Source organism: Hemiscyllium ocellatum, chromosome 21, assembly GCF_020745735.1.
Source record: "Hemiscyllium ocellatum isolate sHemOce1 chromosome 21, sHemOce1.pat.X.cur, whole genome shotgun sequence".
NCBI classification, from domain to species: Eukaryota; Metazoa; Chordata; class Chondrichthyes; order Orectolobiformes; family Hemiscylliidae; genus Hemiscyllium; species Hemiscyllium ocellatum.
In genome coordinates this window covers 23872444-23896515 of record NC_083421.1, presented here as the reverse complement: position 1 = coordinate 23896515, position 24072 = coordinate 23872444, and positions in this window count along the sequence as shown.

The following is a 24072-nucleotide window of genomic DNA, read 5'->3' as shown; positions in this document are numbered from 1 at the left end:
CTCCTTTGGCTTCAGTCCAGCATCTGCAATAATTTGCTTTTATTTTGTACAGGCAGGAGCATTACAATGGAGATGTTTACAGGCAAGGGGCATTACTATAGAGATGTTTACAGGCAGGGGGCATTACTATGGAGATGTTTACAGGCAAGGGGCATTACTATAGAGATGTTTACAGGCAAGGAGCATTACTATAGAGATGTTTACAGGCAAGGGGCATTACTATAGAGATGTTTACAGGCAGGGGCATTACTATAGAGATGTTTACAGGCAAGGGGCATTACTATAGAGATGTTTACAGGCAGGAGCATTACTATGGAGATGTTTACAGGCAAGGGGCATTACTATAGAGATGTTTACAGGCAAGGAGCATTACTATAGAGATGTTTACAGGCAAGGGGCATTACTATAGAGATGTTTACAGGCAAGGGGCATTACTATAGAGATGTTTACAGGCAGGAGCATTACTATGGAGATGTTTACAGGCAAGGGGCATTACTATAGAGATGTTTCCAGGCAAGGAGCATTACTATAGAGATGTTTACAGGCAGGGGCATTACTATAGAGATGTTTACAGGCAAGGGGCATTACTATAGAGATGTTTACAGGCAGGAGCATTACTATAGAGATGTTTACAGGTTGGGGTTTATTAAGGAGATTTTTACAGACAGAAGCATTATTATGGAGATGTTTACAGGCAGAAGCTTTATTACAGAGATGTTTACAAGCAGGAGTTTTATTATGGAGACATTTACAGATAGAAGCATTATTATGGAGATATTTACAGGCAGGAGCTGCATTATGAAGATGTTCACAGGCAAGAGCATTATCACAGATTTATTACAGGCAGGAGCTGTAATATTCAGATGGCTACAGGCAGGAGAATTATTATGGAGATGTTTACAGGCAGGAACTGTATTATGGAGATGTTTACAGGCAGGAGCTGTATTATGGAGATGTTTACATGCAGGGTCATTATTATGGAGATGTTTACAGACAGGGGCATTATTATGGAGATGGTTACAGGCAGGAACTTTATTATGGAGATGTTTAAAGGCAGGAGAATTATTAGGGAGATGCTTGCAGGAGCTGTATTATGCTGATGTTTACAGGCAGCGGCATTTTTGTGGAGATGTTTACAGGCAGGAACATTATTATGGGGATGTTTACAGACAAGGGCATTATTATGGAGATGTTTACAGGAAGGAGCTGTTGTGTGGAGATGTTGACAGGCAGCAGCTGTATTATGGAGATGTGTACAAGCAGGTGCATTGTTATGTAGATGTTTACAGGCAGGAACATTATTATGGAGATATTTACAATCAGGAGCATTATTATTGAAATGTTCATAGGTTGCAGCATTATTATGGAGATGTTTTTGGGCAGAAGCATTATTACAGAGATATTTCCAGGCAGCACTTTTATTATGGAGTTGTTTACAGGCAGGAGCTGTATTACAGAGATGTTTACAGACAGAAGCAGTATTATGGAGATGTTTACAGGCATGAGCTGCATTATGGAGATGTTTACAGGCAGGAGCTGCATTATGAAGATGTTTGCAGGCAGGGGCAGTATTATGGAGATTTTTACGGTCAGGGGCTGTATTATGGAGAGGTTTACAGGCAGGAGCATTATTATGGAGATGTTTATAGGCAGCAGCACTATTATGCAGATGTTTACGGGCAGGGGCATTATTATGAAAATGTTTACAGGCCGAAGAATTATTACGAAAATGTTTACAGGCAGGGGCATTATTACGGAGATGTGTACAGGCACTGGCATTATCACCTCTTTATTTCTACCTTTGCTTCTGGAGACATGGCTCATCTTCTCTCATCCTAGTATAAATACCTACCTATTTCTCCCTTTTTGTAGCTTTGACAAAGGGTCAGTTAGACTCGAAACGCCAGCTCTTTTCTCTCCTTACAGCTGCTGCCAGATCGTCTGAGATTTCCCAGCATTTTCTCCTTTGGCTTCAGATTCCAGCATCTGCAATAATTTGCTTTTATTTTGTACAGGCAGGAGCATTACAATGGAGATGTTTACAGGCAAGGGGCATTACTATGGAGATGTTGACAGGCAGCACCTTTATTATGCAGATGTTTACAGACAGAAGCAGTATTATGGAAATGTTGACAGGCAGCAGCTGTATTATGGAGATTTGTACAGGCAAAAGCATTGTTATGTAGATGTTTACAGGCAGGAACATTATTATGGAGATGCTCATAGGCTGCAGCATTTTTATGGAGATTTTTATGGGCAGAAGCATTATTACAGAGATGTTTACAGGCAGGGGCATTATTATGGAGATGTTTACAGATAGGAGCATTATTAAATATTTATTACAGACAGGAGCATTATTATGGAGATGGTTACAGGAAGGAGCTGTTGTATGGAGATGTTGACAGACAGCAGCTGTATTATGGAGATTTGAACAGGCAGGTGCATTGTCATGTAGATGTTTACAGGCAGGAACATTATTATGGAGATATTTACAATCAGGAGCATTATTTTGCAAATGTTTATAGGCTGCAGCATTATTATGGAGATTTTTATGGGCAGAAGCATTATTACAGAGATGTTTACAGGCAGGGCCATTATTAAATATTTATTACAGACAGGAGCTGTATTATGGAGAGGTTTACAGGAAGGAGCTGTTGTATGGAGATGTTGACAGGCAGCAGCTGTATTATGGAGATGTTTACAGGCAGGGGCATTATTATAGAGATGTTTACAGGAAGCAGCTTTTGTATGCAGATGTTTAGAGGCAGGAGCTGCATTATGGAGATATTTACAGACGGGGCATTATTATGGAGATGGTTACAGGAAGGAGCTATTGTATGGAGATGTTGACAGGCAGCAGCTGTATTATGGAGATGTGTACAGGCAGGTGCATTGTTATGTAGATGTTTACAGGCAGGAACATTATTATGGAGATATTTACAATCAGGAGCATTATTATTGAAATGTTCATAGGTTGCAGCATTATTATGGAGATGTTTTTGGGCAGAAGCATTATTACAGAGATATTTCCAGGCAGCACTTTTATTATGGAGTTGTTTACAGGCAGGAGCTGTATTACAGAGATGTTTACAGACAGAAGCAGTATTATGGAGATGTTTACAGGCATGAGCTGCATTATGAAGATGTTTGCAGGCAGGGGCAGTATTATGGAGATTTTTACGGTCAGGGGCTGTATTACGGAGAGGTTTACAGGCAGGAGCATTATTATGGAGATGTTTATAGGCAGCAGCACTATTATGCAGATGTTTACGGGCAGGGGCATTATTATGAAAATGTTTACAGGCCGAAGAATTATTACGAAAATGTTTACAGGCAGGAGCATTATTACGGAGATGTGTACAGGCACTGGCATTATCACCTCTTTATTTCTACCTTTGCTTCTGGAGACATGGCTCACCTTCTCTCATCCTAGTATAAATACCTACCTATTTCTCCCTTTTTGTAGCTTTGACAAAGGGTCAGTTAGACTCGAAACGCCAGCTCTTTTCTCTCCTTACAGCTGCTGCCAGATCGTCTGAGATTTCCCAGCATTTTCTCCTTTGGCTTCAGATTCCAGCATCTGCAATAATTTGCTTTTATTTTGTACAGGCAGGAGCATTATTATGGAAATGTTTACAGGCAAGGGGCATTACTATAGAGATGTTTACAGGCAAGGGGCATTACAATGGAGATGTTGACAGGCAGCACCTTTATTATGCAGATGTTTACAGGCAGGGGCTGTATTATGGAGATGTTTACAGACAGAAGCAGTATTATGGAGATGTTGACAGGCAGCAGCTGTATTATGGAGATTTGTACAGGCAAAAGCATTGTTATGTAGATGTTTACAGGCAGGAACATTATTATGGAGATGCTCATAGGCTGCAGCATTTTTATGGAGATTTTTATGGGCAGAAGCATTATTACAGAGATGTTTACAGGCAGGGGCATTATTATGGAGATGTTTACAGATAGGAGCATTATTAAATATTTATTACAGACAGGAGCATTATTATGGAGATGGTTACAGGAAGGAGCTGTTGTATGGAGATGTTGACAGACAGCAGCTGTATTATGGAGATTTGAACAGGCAGGAGCATTGTCATGTAGATGTTTACAGGCAGGAACATTATTATGGAGATATTTACAATCAGGAGCATTATTTTGCAAATGTTTATAGGCTGCAGCATTATTATGGAGATTTTTTATGGGCAGAAGCATTATTACAGAGATGTTTACAGGCAAGGGCATTATTAAATATTTACTACAGACAGGAGCTGTATTATGGAGAGGTTTACAGGAAGGAGCTGTTGTATGGAGATGTTGACAGGCAGCAGCTGTATTATGGAGATGTTTACAGGCAGGGGCTGTATTATGGAGATGTTTACAGGGCTGGGGCATTATTATGGAGATATTTACAGGCACGAACATTATTATGGTGGTGTTTACACGCAGAGGCATTATTATGGTGATGTTTACCGGCAGGAACATTATTATGGAGCCGTTTATGGGCAGGGGCATTATTAATGGAGATGATTACAGGCAGGTAAGTTAAAGTAAAACAGTTTCCTGCCTAAAATCACATCATCATTATGTCAATTGATCCAATTCTTCGAATAACAGCCCACCATACAAATTTATAAGTATTTGCACCCAACACAGATGTCTAACACATCTCCTTTTAGCCCCTGAGCATCGTCAAGATGCCAGATATATTCCTCCGCTGTCCCCATATTAAAGTCAGGCTGCCCTTCCACATTCCCTTTACCTCCCATTCTCTGTTGTCACTCCCCCTGACATATTGAGTTGGCCCCTTCACAATTGTTAACCCCCTCTGAACCCCAGCATGCTATCTCCAAGCCCCACACCGAGTTCTCCCACTTCCCCCTCGTAAAGACGACCCCTGAGAACCCCCCTCCCCCCTTGTCTCTTAGTGTACAGATCCCCACGACTGACTGTGGGTCATCCCCTGGAACAACCCTGGATGGACAGCCCTGAAAGACGAGTGTTCAGTTCCCTGAGCGATCTCTGTGAAATTCCCCAACTGCCTTTCGTGTCTCTCCAGACTGCTGGGGCTGACTGTGGCCCACTCCCTGGCTTGTAGAGGGTCAGATGCCTTGGCCCTGATTGGGCCGTTGACCCTGCCCAAGCCCTTAGAGTGGAATTGGGTCTGCTCTTGACTTTGTCCACTGGTATCCCTGACTAAAGGCTGTCTCCATTGCCTAGACTGAGACTACCCTTTAGACTTTAAGATGTGGCCGTTTAGTTGAACCACATACAGTGTGTGCGGCATGTGTGCAGATGGCACATGTGAAGCTGCGAGATTGACATCTCACGGTACAATACAGTAATATGTCCACTCCCTTGACTGATCACTTGCTGACAAGCAGGACATGCTGCCTGGCCTTGTATCTGCACTAAGAGCCAAGGCAAGACAGAAGTCCGAGGAGCCACTAATCTCCGGCTGAGGGGGTGAAGTGTAAGAAGGTAAGGCAAGGCAAGGCAGAAATGCTGTGGGCATTAAATTAGGCACAAAGTGAATGAGCACGAAGAGAGCGAGCGAGGAGCACCGACACATGTTCCAGTCCAATCCAGGCAACAGCTGCTCGTCCCTGCAGTGTCCTGGCAGCAACATTGCAATCAAAGGTGCCAGTGCACTCCATAAGACAGCACTGAAATGTAAAACTGACAGTAAGTGGATCAGAGATGTGTCATGATGACGTGGTGAGTCTGGTACATATCTGATGCCAAGGTCTGCATCTTGCATGCAGTCACTGCCCATAAAGTGTGCCCTGAAATGTTGGTGTTCTAGATGGAGGTCTGGAAACACAAGTGGGAAGTACCCCTTAAGGGGAGATAATGGCATTATAGTGGCATTATCACTGGACTGCAAATCCAGAAGCCCAGCTAATGTTCTGGGGTCCAGGGTTTGATTCCCACCAGAGCAGATGGTGAAAGTTCAATTCAATACAAACCTGGATTTAAGAGTCTAATGATGACCATGAATCTCATTGTTAATTGTCAGGTAAAACCCATGTGGTTCACTAATGCCCTGTCAGGAAGGAAATGGCCATCCTTACCTGGTCTGGCCTACATTTGACTTCAGACCCAAAGCAATGTGGTTGACACTTAACTGCCTTCTGGGTAATAAATGCTGGCCAAGCTAGTGACATCACATCCTGTAAATGAATAACAAAAGAGTTGGAATCACAATCTGACTTTCATCTTGGGAATTGTTGTCATCTAATTGGTCAGTGGCAGTTTGGGAAACTGCGGGAAGATAACCTCTGGAACATCTGGAACATCTGGACAACAAGGACACTTACATCACACTCGCTCATCAACTAGAGCTCCATCTTCAACGCCACTAGCCCCTCAAGACAGATCACAAAACTGAGACATAGGTCTCGGCTCTGCCCTCTGCAACTGGATCCTCAACTTCCTGACCCATAGATTGCAATCAGTGAAGATAGACATCAGCACCTCCTCCACGATAACCCTCAACATTGGAGCCCTTCCCCACCTGCCCACACTCCTCTCCCCCCAAGGATATGTCCTCAGCTCCCTAATGTACTCCCTGTAACGTCCACAACTGTGTCACCAAATTCCAAACAACCTCCATACTGATGACACCACTGTGGTAGGACAGATATCAAACAATGAGTCAGAATACAGAAAGGAGACAGAGGACTTGGTGACATATTGCAATTAGAACAATTCCTCTCTCAGTGTTGGTAAAACTAAAGAACTGATCATTGACTTCAGAAAGAAAGGAAGACAACACACTCCCATCTACATCAACGGAACTGAGGTTGAGAGGATGGAGAGTATCAAGTTCCTTGGAGTGACAATAACTGACAATAGCTTGCCTGGACTTCCCATGTAGATACTAGGGTCAAGAAGGCCCAACGATGCTTCTTCTTCCTCAGGCAGCTCAGGAAATTCAGCCTGTCCATAAGGTACCTCATCAACCTGTACAGATATACCATTGAGAGCATGCTGTCCAGATACACAACGGCCTGGAATGGCAACTGCTCTGCCCAGCTTCGAAAGAAACTACAGAAGGTGGTGCACACAGCCCAGATCATCATAGAAGCCAACCATCCATCCATGGACTCCATTTACACCTCTCATTGCTACAGAATGGCTGGCAACATCAAAGACCCCTCCCACCCTGGTAATGCTATCCTACCTCTTCCGTCAGACAGAAGATACAGAAGCTTGAACACACATGGGTTACAAGAACAGCTACTTCCCTGCTGTTATTAGACTGATGAATAGATCATGCTCATGTTGATCTTGCCTCAAGCATGTCCTGTGCAGTGTAACCTGTGTGCCTCACTCTGTCCAAGCTTCTTTCACCCAACGCTCTGCACGTCCTTGCTTACTATGATCTGCTTGTACTGCTCGCAAACAAAGTTTTTCACTGCACTTAGGTACACATGACAATAAGTAAAGCAAAACACTGATGTGTTAATTCATGGCAATAGACATCTTGCCCGCTCACTGATAAGAATCCAGCCTTGCTGGTCAACACTTGGTTAGGAAATAAGATTTTTTGCTCTCAATAAGAAGGTTCTTCCTGGCCACCTCATGAAAATTTCCCAATTTTCTCTCCATGGCCCACACAATTCAAAGGCTGGGAAGCTACCCAATTGGCCAGACTACCTCTTTATGTAAACACCATTCGATGATTCATTTGTCTGTGTGCATGAACATTAGCTGCTGGCTAGTTGCAGTGCTCTTCCGTTTCAGTCTAAAAGTTGTGGGACCCAAATTCCATTCCAGAGACTTTCAGCACAAAATTTAGTCTACCCTGGTAATGGAACTGCCAGTGGAGATGTTAAGCTAAGCTATAGTCTACCCTTTCAGTTGAACCTAACTAATCCCATGATGCTACTTATAAAAACAAGGGTGGCCTCTCTGGTTTCCTGACTGGTTTAAAGATAAATGTCAATCAGTAAAGAGATTATCTGATCTTTGTCATTATCCTTACTGTTTACTCTGCACAAACTCGATCCCACAATTCTTACAATACAACACTTTAAAAACACTTAATTGGCTGGAATGCACTTTGAATGCCCTGAAGTTGTAACAGGTAACAGGTATCTTTCTTTGTTTACTTTACATCTTAAATACAACAAAGTTGTTACAAGTGGTTATTTGGTTGTATGAAATGTGAGAATTGCTGACAAAATTTCATTGAAGCATTTCGTCTTCCCTCGTCATGACAGTTTGCAAGAAATGCCAAAGTATAGGGAAAACAGCATAGATACTAGTCATGATTTGGAGATGCCGGTGTTGGACTGGGGTGTACAAAGTTAAAAATCACACAACACCAGGTTATAGTCCAACAGGTTTAATTGGAAGCACTAGCTTTCAGAGCACCGCTCCTCACACCAACCTGATGTGTGAGAGGAGAGTGCTGATTGGGCAATTAGCACAGCCAATTCACCTTTCCTGCACATCTTTGGACTGTGGAAGGAAACTAGAGCAGCCAGAGGGAACCCACGCAGACACAGGCAAACTCCACACAGAGAGTCACCCGAGGCTGGAATCAAACCCGGCCCCCCGATGCAGTGAGGCAGCAGTGCTAACCACAGAGCCACTGTGCGGCTCCTTAAAAAGGACCTGCAGGGCAACTTTTTCACACAGAGGGTGGCGCATATATGGAGCTAGCTGCCAGAGGAAGTGGTGAAGGCTGGCACAGTTACAACATTTAAAAGACATCTGGATGGGTATATGAACAGGAAGGAGTTGGGCAAAAATGAGCTAAATGCTGGCAAATTGGACCAGATTAATTTAGGATATCTGGTCGGCATGGACAAGTTGTACCAAAGGTCTATTTCCATTCTGTATCCCTCTATCTCATAACAGGGCCCAATGTATTAAAATTAATGAAGCTTCCAGTATATCAATGGACAGAAAGAACACGTACATACACTATGCCTGGTTCAATTTATCAAAATAGGGGACAGCTATCCTTTGATTAATTGCTCAGTGCAAGCCTTGACCAATGAGTCAACCTGTCTGGTTTAAAATTTAAATATATCTTGGTCAGCATCATGAACTGGTGTTCTGTCTATAAAAACATCTCTACTACCAATCAAAGTGCATTAGTCAACCAAGTAGCAGTTTCCTATCATATTGTATAGATGTTGTCTGCCTTTACTTTTGTATTTCTTGCAAATTGTCCTGATGAGGGCACATTGAAAATCTTCAATGAAATGAGTCCTTTTAGCAATATTCAAACTTGTTTCATGACATGTAAGTATTACATATTATTCAGGATCTTAAATATTTGCTACATCGCATTGCGTTACTATGTCAACAGGCTACCACTGCTGTGCAAATAAAGTTGTGTTGGAGAGTTCGCGGAGATTTCACTCACATTTTAGTTTGAACAATCAATTCTGCAGTTTCGATCTGTCAAATTAACTTTTGGTCAAAAGTATTTGCTCCTGTGAAATAATGAAATGAGTGATTCTCAGCGAGCCCGGACTAGGTACATTTTTAATTGGATTTTCTGGAAAACTGCCTAAACAAATTAGCGCTGAGAAAGTGTGGGTGGGTGGGAGTGGCTGGGAGATGAATGTCTCATTGCCGACCTGTTGCTAGGATGACAAGAAAAATTGCGAGCATCATCATCAAATCTCATGCCTCAACCAATTTTTCTGAAGTAAATTACTTTACCATTTCTTAATTTCTTTTTGTGAGAATCTGTCTTGCATAAATTGGATTTTTCTATTAGAATAACTGTGCTTCAAAAATAATAGCATATAATTCAAAAATAAGTACTTATCTGGAGTTTTTTAATGGTGCTACATGAATGCAGGTCCTTTGTTAACTAAAATGCCTTCACACCGTCTGACATTCAGTGACAGAATCTCTATCATCCCTTGCCCACAAGTCCACACTGACCCTGCGAACAGTAATCTATCTTGACCCATTCCCCTACACTATTACGCTACGCTTTTCCCATGACTTAGTGAACCTAACCTACACATCCCTGAATACCATGGCCAAATGACCTAACCTGCACATCTTTGGACTTTGGGAGGAAACCAGAGCACCTGGAGAAAACCCACACAGACACGGGGAGAATGTGGAAACTCAATACAGGCAGTCACCCAAGGCTGGAATTGAAACCAGGGCCCTGGCGCTGTGAAGTAGCAGTGCTAGCCACTGTGCCATGTGATGAAGAATTCCCCCTTGGAATTTTCACTGCATGCACATACATACACACAAAATACATACACACATGTGTGCACACACACACATATATACACAGACATACATATACACACACACCACACATGCACACATATCTACATACAGGCACATATACATACAAACATATATACACATGAACACATATTTACACACAGACACATACACATATATTTGATGTTGGACTGGGGTGGACAAAGTTAAAAGTCACACAACACCAGGTTATAGTCCAACAGGTTTATTTGGAAGCACTAGCTTTCGGAGCGCTGCTCCTTCATCAGGTACCTAGTGGGGCAGGATCATAGGACACAGAATTTATAGTGAAAGATCAAAGTGTCATACAGTTGATGTGACGTATTGATCAAAACAAGATTGTTGTTAAGTCTTTAATCACTGAGAATGGGTTTCTGGTTTCGATTAATTAATATGTAAATCGCAGAATTTCTTTCAAGTCACATTCCCGAGATAACTAAAAAGTTTTATAATAAAGGTCAGATCAGACAATGCATTAAAGGTGTCTGTATTCTGATCTTGAGTCAGGCTGGTTCTATTTCCAAAGTAGGAATTTATAAAATGTCACATGGACTGACTCCCTAGAGATTGTGTGCTTTTTGAACAAAATAGCATGTATCTACAAATGCAAATTTACCCAATAGACTTAAATGTGTGTGGCACATGTACCTGTGTGAGGGAGACAGAAAATGAGATAGAGAGAGAGTGTGTGTGTATGTGAGTGAGCAAGTTTGTGAGTGATTCTGTGTGCTTGATATAGTGTCTGCACAAGTGTGATGAAGTATATGCCTGTGAGAGGGTGTGTGTGTGTGTGTCTGAGAGAGTGTTTGTATGAGAGAGGATCTGAGTGAGTGTGTGAGTGTGATCATGTTATGTGATTTTTAACTCCCTTCACACATATATAAACACAGACATAGATGCACACAGACATATTTACACACGTACACACTCACATATACAGACACTCCCAAATACATACACATATGCATGTACTGTCATATTCACACATGTACATACATTCACACACTCTTTTGCACATACATGCACACCCACACTGTTATTTTCTTTTTCTTTTCAAAGGTGTTATTGCATACCGCTGGGCATTTTTTTAACCACCAGCAAATTGCCCATGTTACTAACTACAATAACAATTAATTGTCCACCAGTTTAATATCGCTGGCAGGATATTGTTTCTTGGAATTATCTTACTGACGTCTTTGAATAGATTGATGAAAAAATGTTCAACTACCACTATCCAATCATCAGTCAGAGTTTTCCAATCTCCGTTAAGGGTGTCTCTTCTTCTCTTAAAGGTGATAACTCTGGCTCACTGCCCAGCCCTGCCACCTCTCTGAGGTTAAAAACCAGGTTACAGTCTAACAGGTTTATTTGGAGACACTAGTTTTTGGAGCACTGCTCTTTCATCAGGTAACTAGTGGAGTAGACCTTTCTGAAGGTCAGGGATTAAAGCTCCACTCCAGAAGTTAAGCACATAATCACAGCTGATATCTCAGGGTAGTGATGAGAGTGCCCCACGCATTTGAAAATTCTACTTTTTGTAAACTATGTTATCATGTGATGTTTTCTGGCCACTCTGATGGATGTAAACATATAAAGTGGTCATTTAGTTCACTGATACATGTGAGAGTTGTCTCTGTGCTAATTGGTTGTGATGTTTCCCTCCATTACAACAGTGACTACACTTTAAAATACTTCATTAACTGGGGGAAAAAAAAACTTTAGGGTGTTTTTCCTGGGGCTGTGAAAGGTGCTACAGAAAACCAAGACTTTTTAAAGCACTGCATCTCTTGTTACTAACTCTCAATGACAATACTCCCTTGTTCAGAAACTCCCTTCTTTCCTCGACCCTTCCCTGTTCCTGCTCATTCACTTTGCACCACTTGACCCTTTATTCATGGTTGAAGATCTGGAAAGTTCCATTTGTCACCTTAGACCCATTCTTTGCAGCAAATGAATCAAAGTCTCCACCATAAACCTGATCAAATGGAAATTCATGTCTACATAGAGATCTTTCCTAATCAATCTTTGGCCCTTTGATACTTTGGGTCTGCACTGGTGAAAAACATCCACCTAGCGATTCTCACCCCATTTTCCAGCACTTGGCCCAGAGTCTAGCCATCAGAAGTGCGCATCTAAATACTTCTTCAATGACTTCCTTACAGGCAATGAGTTCCCTCTGGATGAAAAAGTCTTTCTTTACATCATCTCTACCTCCTGTTCCTTACCTTAAGTCTACGCTCCAAATTACTGATCCTTCCATCATGATAAAAGTTTCTTCCTGTCTACCCTATCTATGCCCCTTGTACTTTCATACATCTCAATCATGTTCCGTTTCACTCTGCTCTGCTCTAAGCAAAACAACCCCAGACTGTCCAATCACCCTTCATACCAGGAAACATACTGGTAAATCTGATATTAGATATCTCTGGAGTAACCGGATCACAGGCAGGGATATTACCACTGCACCATGGAAGCCCTTACATCTCTACTGCAATTACAACATGGGGATAGGTTAATATGTTCATGTTTACATTTACCATTCAGTTTGTCATTGAGCTCAATGGCAATTTGTGACATTGTGGCAAGGTCCTACAGTACAGAGTGAAACTAGGGAGAACACTGTCCATGCAGACTGAAACCAGATAATACAGGATCACCTGCAGAGTGAAACCCGATAGCACAGGTCCCAACCAGTACGGCTGTTTCTGTTTGGGGTGTGTTATAAGTCATTTGAAATACATCATTGAATTTGAAAATATTTTTCAGCAAATTCCTCATACATGCTTTTAAAGAACATTCCTGTCAAACATTCCTCTTCGTGTATCCAAGGTGTGTCTGACTAGGTTGGGCTGTCAGATCACTCCAGAAACTTTATGAGCTTTGTTCAACTGAAACCAGTTCCCAGAGTAGTATCAGGATTGGCTGGTATTATTTCCCTTGGTGAAGAAGGTGAACACGCTCTGTTTATGGTTCCATTGGCTCCTGTGAAAGATCAACCTCTCGCTCGATCATCATGCTACAAAATGGATTATGTTGAGAACATCACTGTAATAATACTTCTTTGGTTTCAACACCAGCTCACCATGTGGCAGCCTCACCTCTGAGTGATAGATTGTGGGTTTGGGTCCCATTCCAGAGGCATGAGCACTTGGCCAGGACTGATCCTCTAGAGCTGAAAATGTGTTGCTGGAAAAGCGCAGCAGGTCAGGCAGCATCCAAGGAGCAGGAGATTCGACGTTTCGGGCATAAGCCCTTCTTCAGGACATCGACTCTCCTGCTCCTTGGATGCTGCCTGACCTGCTGTGCTTTTCCAGCAACACATTTTCAGCTCTGATCTCCAGCATCTGCAGACCTCACTTTTTCCCACTTGATCCTGCAGTACATGGGGACACAGAACACGAAGAGACCAGTCAGCTTCTCAAGACTGCTCCATCTTTTGTCATCCTGTAGAGTTATCCTGTATTGTTATTATTTGGAAGGGTGGGTTAGAAGGTGTAGCAGGCAGCAGTGTTCTAACTTGTCCAGAGGTAGTTGTCAGAATGCCAAGCCCAGTGTACCCCTACAATGCAACATCTTCTTCTTCTGGGGCCATCGAGGATCTCTACATGTGGTTTCATTCTGATGCCATCCAGATAGCAGACACCACCTTATCCTCCAACACTCTGCTCTGGACCACTGCAGGATGTATTAAGATTGCAGGATGGATGAAAGGAATTCACGAGAGCAGCAGCACCTTCACCACTGCATTCTTCAAAGAAACCCAAAGTACCTAAGATGAAAATAAAGCTAATTCCAATCAATTCAATTGAGTTCCAAGCAGGATTTCTTTTGAAGCTTATTCAGTGGGAACTGATTTGTGAGAAGTTGTTTTACTGACTGCAAATGTTTAATACTGCTCAGGCCAGCATCTCCTATATAAGCTCAATTCCAGCTGCTGCTTAAAGGTTAGATCTTTCTACGCATTCTATGCTGCTTAGTAGAGGTTGAGGTCGCAAATGGATTGAAACCTCCACAACATCTGATGCTCCTTCATTCAATCATGACAAAGTCTCATGGACGCTGGCTGAAGGATAACTCAGACAGGGCTCCGACATCATATGGTCCTGGATATCCCATCAAGCCATGGGCACCAGACCAGCCAAGGTGGCAACTTTATCCAGTTTGGAAGGCCTTGGTGCCATGGTGTCCTCCTGGCAGTGCTGAGGAACAAAGATGGAGCTCCTCTGCACTAATCCACCATGGCCTCTGGTTCCCTGTTGATATAACATTGTATCCACCTGTCTCTGTTGGCCATCTCAGAGCCAGTTCTTCCAACACTCTAACTACGAAGGGCAGCTCCTCGGATGCTGCCTGATCTGCTGTGCTTTTCCAGCACCACACGCTCGACGCTAATCTCCAGCACCTGCAGTCCTCACTTCCTCCCTCTCAAATGAAGCTCATCCCAATAGTTATCTTCTCCCAGTACAGGTGTCAATGCCCCACGTGTCTGAACCCATTTCTCTCATACCAATTTTTGAGCCACACATTTGGCTCTCTGCTTGTAATCTCTCAACAGGTATATAAAAAGAAAGAGAGTAGCTAAAGTGAGCATGGGATTCTTTCTTTGGAGGGAGGGAATGGGTTGAGGCTTAACTTGTGTATCATCAAACCTCAAGTAACAGGAGAGGTTGATCTCAGCTGGTACAGTAATTGGACTTGCACTGTTAGCATAGCTCCGTAATACTAACCAGTCATACAACCAAATGGGGCTATCAAACCGTCATGTTATGGCCACAGACAAGGCAATATAGCCTCAATACGATGTATAATTGAGTTATACAAGTGTATTGCAACACAGTGGGTATTGAGAAAGACATTGGAGAAGCTCTTTTTGAACACTTTCAAAGATACAGCTCACCTTGGCAAAAGAATTCAGAAAATGTGCTATAAATGTCAATTTAAGACATTTTGGAATTAAATTACAAAGCAGTTTTCCTTGTACCATTTTAGAAGTAAACAGTATTATGAGTCATAGCAGAGTCACCAAGGACTTTTTTGATCCAGTTGGATGATTAACTGAATACCTGCTTGACAGACGTAGGTTCTGAATAGACTTTGTTCTCCTCGTTGGCATTGTCATATCAACAGACAGAATATAGTTACACCGGGTGTTCAGAACTGGCACATACCTAGATCCCTGGCATACGACAAAAAGAATGTTGAGCTGCCAGTCTAGTATTTGGCACTCATCCTGCTGCAGAGGTGCAGAATAACAGGTGTACAAATAACTTTGCCAAGTATGGTGTCCAGCCCAGCTGGATGGAGAGAAAACAGGGAGGAACCAAACCAAATTGCTATGGTCTCCAATTCATAGATCATATAACACAAAGTGACAGCATTCTCAACCCATTGGTCCATTTGGAAAGGGCAGTGCAGTAAATCCCATTAATCTGTCTATTTCCGATATCCCTGCAAAATTCCTCTTCTCAAGATTATTTCCAATTTCCTTTTGAACGTTATGACTGAATTTGCTTCCACCAAAATGTAGTAGGTTCCAATTAGAGCAACTCATTACATTAGAAGATCTCTATTGCTCCTCGGCTCTTTTGGCAATTATCTTAAATCTGTATCCTCCTGTTACAGATCTTCCTGTTAATCAAAAGTTTCTTCCTACTTACTCGGTCATAATTTCTAAAGCACCATTAAACTTCCCCCAAGACCCCTGCTCCAAGTAAAAGAGCACAGCTTCTTTCCTCATAACTGAAATCCCTCGACCGTTGTCTCCCTCACCCTGGTAAATTTCCTTTGTACCTTCTCACTGAATATTTTCTCTACAAACGCACTGGAAACACAGCTGGTGACAGCATCCATGGAGAGAGACAAGCTAACATTTCATGTCTAGATGTCTCTTCATCTCTCCATGGATGTTGCCTGACCCACTGTGATTTCCAGCACTTTTTGCTTTGAGTACAGATTCCAGCAACTACGGTAATTTGTTCCAATTTTCTCTACAATGCTGGTTGGGCCAACACATTTGATCTTCACAACATGGACTCTTTGTGTTACCATTCCACATTTCTAGTAACTGCATGTAACGCTGAGCAAAGCTGTTCCCATGTCTGAGGCTTGTGACCTCAGACATTATATAGGATACTCTTCTAACTCAGCCCCTCACATTGCAAGAATGAAGAGTTGCACAAACTTTGTAACACAAAAGAGTCCAGTTGGCTCAACTGATCCATGATAGAGATTGTGCTCCTTCTCCCACCTGACTTTGTCTAACTCCATCAACATAAGCATCCATTCCTTTCACCTTCTTGAATTGGATTTTAAGGGGTGCCAAGATCCCATGGTGAAAAAAAATCAAGTGTTCCTAATGGCTGCCCTATCAAAATTAAATGCTGGGAGCAGTGTTAATCACTTTGAGGCAAGACTTAGGCCATAGACCGAGAGAAATAGAATCAGGATAATGCTGTTTAGTCGTCCAAGCTTAGTGTTCCATTCAAATCTAACATTCCTCACTTTCCTGCTTTTTCCCAGTGACTCTTGATAACCCAACTGACAAGAGTCCATCTATTGTCACCTTATATGTACACAAAGTTTCTGTCCCCACAACTCTCTGTCAGAAGGAGCTCCAAAGGCTCACAACTTTCTGAGAGAACTTCCTTCCTCATCTCAGTCTTAAATTGGCACCCTTTTATTCTGAGACTATGCCCTCTGGGCCAACACTGCCCCACAAGGGGAAACATCCTCTCAGCTTTTACCCTGACAACACCCTTAAGGATTCTCTATGTTTTATTGAGCTTAACACTCTGGAGACATGAGCTTGAATCATTGGCAGAAACATAAACATACAATGAGGCTTGGAATAAGCACATAGAAATCCAATAGTCTGTGTCCAAGGGAAAACATTGCTAGATTCGCAGCTCTTATATATATTTATATTTATCTCTCAATTGTTCAATGTTTGTTTTTACATAATAAAGAGGGTTTCTGATCCTGATACTTTAGCAATCTGTTTGATTGTCATCTTTTTTAAAGGTTGTTGAAATAGGATTTTACTTCCCAACAGTTATGAACGAATGACAATATTTGAAAAAGAACACATAAAGCACTGTTACAATGGGGTTCACTGGTTCTGGGCAGCATGTATTCTGAGTGAATTGAAGTGTCATAAGTTGGCATAGAGAATATAGAGAGAGGATATAGATTGGCATGAAAGGTCATGGTGAGTGATAGAGTGCTATGAGCTGGAGGAGTCATGAGATTTTGTTGGTAGAGGGCTGTTCTCTGTTTTATTGTTTTTATATCACTGGATGAAGTCCTAGAGCAATGAGGCAGAACTTTTTAAGCAGCCTGTCCCTGCAGCTGTTTCCCAACTTTCTGAGGAAATGATGGACCCCAACATGTGTTAGCACCAGCCACCCCATCTCCCAAAACTCTCGCCTTTACAGATATCTTCTGAGGTGCGTGCACCAATTTGGGAAGTTTGCCCCAAGGGAAGACTACATTCCAGAAAAATCAATTGCCTGCAGTTGGGGCTGGTTCCACTTCAACGACCATTGACCTGCCCCCTAAAACTGCCAACCAATCAGAGACCTGGTAGCTGTTCAGCCCCAACATTGCCTCTGGGAGCAGTGGCTATGATTGGAACTGCAGACAAATAGGATCACCATATGGAGAAGGCCCACATTAAAGGTAAGTGGGATTGGCCTCAAGGGGGATGGGAGGCGGGTGAATCATGTAAGTCCCACCGAGGTAATCAGTCATGAGGGCAAGGGAAGCCTTTCAGCAAGAGCAGCCCCTGTCACCTTTGGGTGTGGAGACACTCCCTGGGTATAGTGTTTGATCAGGGTGGGGGTGGGCTAGCTTCTCTATGAACCAGCCTTACAGAACATTAAACAGAAGGCACACCAGAGTGTATCTGGTGGAATCCCCACATGATAATACCTCCCACCTCCCCACCCCATGAAACCCATCCCTGCCCCCAGTGTTGGTGGATCGCAAACTATTAATTGCCCTCAATTCGCCAAAGGGCAGGAAGGCCACCATACTTACTGCTGGCAGAATGCAGGTACCAATGGCAAGGCAAGCTATGGGCATATACCCCTAAACCACAGTTATCACACCCCAGTTTCTGTCACTCAGAGCAAGAATCTCAAAAAAACCTTTTTCATAATTCCTAGCTGCAGTATAGGAACAATTTCCAAATGTCTCTGTTACAAACCCCAATGGAACCCACCCTCACTTCTCAAGTTGGGCTGACCAATGGACCATGTGAATAAACCCACTCCAATGCTCCGACCTCTCCTAGGGCAGATCCCAGAGTCAAAGCGCAGGTAATATTGCCCAACATGTCCCACAGGCTTTGATCGGATTTACACCCTGCATATGAGGTTAGTGCTGCATAAAAGCAGGAGGTAATGCTGTAGTGGAAACCAGGCAAAAGTCCATTGAGTGCCTTCAATTAAAATTGCCCCATGACTGTCTGAGCAGGGACGTAAGAATGTACTGGGCAAGGCTCATGTTGATTGTAGTGGCTCCATCTGGTCCATATCAGTCATTGTGTGATTTTATTTGTGTGTGCCTACAGTAGGTTTAGATGTCGTAAGTCACAGGCTGTAAAGTCAAGGTTTTTAGTTAAAAAAACAGATGTAAGTGAACTCTGAGAGTGATGTAATGGATGTTTTGATTAACTTGATTGAGTTGAGCTCAGCACTGACAGGAGTCGAATACCTTTCCTGAGCAATAAAAGATGTATACTAGGTAACATCAGCAGGCACTGTAATAATAAAAAAAAGTTTCTGTTTAATGTTCTCTAAGGCTGTTGATTTCTTCACTTTGAGATGTGAGGTAATTGTGTGCACTTGTGTGCGCATTTGTATGTGTGTTTGTGTACATGAGTTCGCTTATACTTGTGTAATGTCTGACAAATCTCTGCCCCCAACATGAACCTGTCCTTTGCTTTTATCAGATACTGACAGACCCTGTAATATAATCTGTCCAGCACTTTCTGTCTGCGAGGGGTGAGTGCTCTTTCGGGGTCTTTTGGAGTCAATCCAGAAAAGCAGCCAGACACAGTCTAATGTGCAGTAAAGGCATCATCCCCACTATGCCTGTTATTCAAGAACTTCACAATGGCCCTTTTCAGGCTGTTTGTAAGCAGAATGTTTCACTGATTTATTGATCTTAAATCACTAAGATTTGGGAATGAGAATCAAGAGTGAATAAACTAAAACAGATTACAGATCCACATACAGAGCTAATACAGCATACACCTTTTTGGCTGTATACACTTGTCACTGGCAACTGCCTAAACCTGCAGACAGCATTCATCATTTGCCATTGATATAGGAGTCAATTACAGCTGCATCACTTGCAACATACAGCCACAGCGTCATAGAGATGTACAGCATGGAAACAGACCCTTTGGTCCAACCCATCCATGCTGACCAGATATCCCAACCCAATCTAGTCCCACCTGCCAGCACCCAGCCCATATCCCTCCAAACCCTTCCTATTCACATAACCATCCAAATGCCACTTAAATATTGCAATTGTACCAGCCTCCTCCACTTCCTCTGGCAGCTCATTCCATACGTGTACCACTCTCTGTGTTAAAAAGTTGCCTCTTAGGTCTCTTTTATATCTTTCCCCATGAATATGATGGATATTGCGTGCAGTACTTGTTTAAAACTGAATAAAGCTGCTCAAAATCTGTCTTTTCCTGTGCTCGTGAACAGTTTTGAACAGCTAACAGAGACACGAGATAGGCTTACTCAGCTGGTTTTACTGTGTGGACAGCAGATAAATCACAATCAGTACAAACACCCCCGTTGGGAACTATTTCATCCAGGGCAAGATTCTTACTCCATATCGTTTAGTGTTATAATCCCAGTGGGGAAACCATACTCGAAAAAAAACCACCTTTACCTGAATGAAGGAAGTGGCAACAAGATTTCACTTTTTGCAACTTTGCTTTAAAGTGAATCAGACCAACATAAATTAAACATAATTTATCAGGTGAATTAAACTTAAAATAAAAAAGGTACATTTCACATTAAAGAGTTGACAGAACAAAGAAATGTTAAATGCAAAAACAAGCATTGCATCATGCCCTGTATTAGGTGAGGAGCTGAGTGTAGCTAAACAGTTCTACAATATACTGCCCTTTCTTGTTGCAGGGTAAGTCAAAGTCAGATTCAACAACAGCTGTGACCTTTGAGTTTCACACATTATCATCAGCAAGACACATTTCAATCAACCATTTCCATCTTGGGTCATAATTGTCCTGATGCTATATCTTTCCAAAGTTCCTTTTAAACTATCCAACCGAAATCAGTCGCCTGTTCAGAATTTGGCCACTTTGACGTTGTCCCTCCAAGAGCTCCTTTTCATCTCAAACATTTGGTGTTCTTCTTTGTGTTTCTGCCTGTTTTCTCTCTGTGTCTGTAATTGTGCCTTCATCCTCCAGCCCTTCTCATTGTTCTTTGCCTAAAGCTGTCCATTGTATCACAGCTTTTGGTCGTCACTTCCTTTCTGCTGACCTTGGTTTCAGGCAAGGGAGGTTAAGAAACTTTAGGAGGAAAAAAGACCACTTCCCGGAGGAACAGGGGCTGAGGTATGAGGATTATCTCCCACCCTCAGGTTTGTCCACACGTCTTTTCACCCTGTTTGTTACCTGCCTGGATCCCTATTGCATCAGGCCTATCCCAATCCCTTCACCATCTCAGGTCAGCTTGGAGCCAGGGGCTCAGAATGGTGATATGGCTGCCAGTATCACTAGATCACACGTTCCTCCCCCACCCCCTCACATCTCCCCACCCCCTCAACCCCTGCCCCCAAATCAGGTCTGAGTGCTGTCTCTGACCCACAGCCATGGAGACCCCCATCTAACCTGCCCAATCCAAACCATCCATGTGCCAAGGCTGGGCAGAGGAGAGATCTGGCCAGTGTTGATGCCCCTTTGTAGTTCGCGGTCTGCACGTGTGCAGTCCGGTGACTCAGCACTGCACACGCAATGTTGCTGGGGCAATGGCAAGAGCAGGCCTCAAGCCCTCACTACCTATCCTGCACAGAGAAATCCCTTTCAATTATTTTAAGAACAGTTACTGATGCTATTAATATGTTACAGAAATGTCAAATTTTCTTTATTGTGTGGTGTCCAGGTCACAGTCACCTATCCCCAGAATTCCCATAGTGCATTTCTAATCAACCTGAATCCTGTTTCTAAGTGAGAGGTAAATTCAAAACAGCCATTTTTTAAAATCCAGCAGAAATGTCTAGAGAGACTAGTGCAAGACAATTTCCATATTCTTATTCTCAATTGCATTTGGTGGGATTCAGATATCAAAAGTGGGATTGGTACATTCTGCAGCTGTACAGAACTCTGGTGCAGCCGCACTTGGAGTATTGCATACAGTTTTGGTCACCACATTATAGGAAGAATATGGAAGCTTTGGAAAGGGTTCAGAAGAGATTTACTAGGATGTTGCCTGGTACGGAGGGAAGATCTTACGAAGAAAGGTTGAAGGATTTGAGGCTGTTTTCATTAGAGAGAAGAAGATTGAGAGATAACTTAATTGAGACAATATAAGATAATCAGAGGGTTACATAGGTAGACAGTGAGAGCCTTTTTCCTTGGATGGTGATGGCTAGCACGAGGGGACATTGCTTTAAATTGAGGGGTGGTAGATATAGGACAGATGTCAGAAGTAATTTCTTTACTCAGAAAGTAGTAGGGGTGTGGAACGCCCTGCCTGCAACAGTAGTAGGCTTGCCAACTTTAAGGACATTTAAATGGTCATTAGATAGACATATGGACGAAAATGGAATAGTGTAGGTTAAATGGGCTTCAGATTGGTTTCACAGGTTGGCGCAACATCAAAGGCTGAGGGGCCTGTACTGTGCGGTAATGTTCTATGTTCTAACCTCATTATATAGACACTTCAGTTGTTGTTTTTTGTATTCAGTACACTTCCCTACTGGTGTTACATGGTTAGAGCAATAAATCATAGTAATAATTCAGTAACCATCCAGTTATAGCACAGTAACAATATATTAACAGCACAGTAACAAACAGTAACAGCGTAGTAACAATACAGTAACAGTGCAGTAAGAATGCAATAACAGCACTGTGGCACCACACTGTCATACTACAATAATAGCACAGTAACAGGTGTTACTGTATTAGAGTACGGTTATAGTTACTGTCCTGTTAATATGAATACTAATGTTTTCTTACTATATTGTTACTTTTCTACTTAATGCCATCTTAGTCAAATAAGAATATATGGTATTGCACAAGATAATGCTACTGAAAGGGTTAATGGCAGAGATTGCATGCAGCTGCACACAAGTTGATGATGCCATAAATACTTGGGTGTGGTAAAGGCTGGATCATAGGATCTTGCATAATGAAGACATATATTCATGTGTCCCCCATAGTCATTGCTAAATGTTTATCTTGATTATGTAACTTGTACCTGATTGCTACATCTTACTAAAGACAAGAGCCATTTCTCACCAACTCGGCCCTTTGTCCCAGTCGTGGAAAGTCAGTGGTAACGGCAAACCATCCCAATCACAGGTTGGTAGGGGCTGGCATTGCATACAAATAATAGATGGGCAGCATGGTGGCACAGTGGTTAGCACTGCTGCCTCACAGCGCCAGAGACCCGGGTTCAATTCCCGCCTCAGGCGACTGACTGTGTGGAGTTTGCACATTCTCCCCGTGTCTGTGTGGGTTTCCTCCGGGTGCTTCGGTTTCCTCCCACAGTCCAAAAATGTGCAGGTTAGGTGAATTGACCATGTTAAATTGCCCGTAGTGTTAGGTGAAGGGGAATGGGTCTGGGTGGGTTGTGCTTCGGCGGGTCGGTGTGGACTTGTTGGGCCGAAGGGCCTGTTTCCACACTGTAAGTAATCTAAATTCTATTCCTGTAACATGTTCACACAATACAGCATTATACAGTATCAACATGAATTATAGAAATCAGATATTCCCATCTCTATGATTGAATTCCTGGTAAGCTAGAAGGAAACCAGCACTCCTTTTCTTTGCTTTAACATCCTTAGGAAAGGGATAAGTTACATAGAAACATAAGAGGAGGAGTAGGCCATCTCGCCCCTCGAGTATGCTTTACCATTCAATAAGATCATGTGGCCTAACTCCACATACCTGCCCTGGGCCGTATCCCTTGATGCCCTCACTTAATAAAGATTTGTCTACCTCAGATTTAAACTTAACAAATGAATTTGCATCAACCATCATTTGAGGAAGAGAGTTCATAATCTCCACTACTCTTTGCATGTAGAACTGATTGCTAATATCTCGACTGAATGGCCTGGCCTAAATCCATGCCCCCAGCTCGAAAATCTTCAATGAGTGGAAATAGTTTATCTTTACCTACCCTATCTCTCCACATTAATATCTTGAAGACCTCGATTAGATCACCCTTTAAGTTCAAGAGAAGAAATGCCTAATTTACCTAACTCTCCTCATAACCCCTGAAGCCCAGGTATCATCTCTATAAATTTGCATTGAACTCCCTCCAGGGACAAAATATCCTTCCCAATGTACGGCGCCCAGATTTGCTTAAAAGACTGTGAAGAGGATTTAACTTGAATGTTGTACAAATGCAGCACAATGTCTGCATCCTTTTACGCAGCCCTTTAAATATTTCATTGGATATCCATTGTATTTAACTTTGCACGTCTTAAAAAAAACTATGATCTATCCTTTCTCAGTTCCCTTTCTTGATTCAAAAGCAGTGAAAATGCAATATGTTAGCTGAGAATTCAATCAAATTCTGTGAAGAAGCCCAATATTTA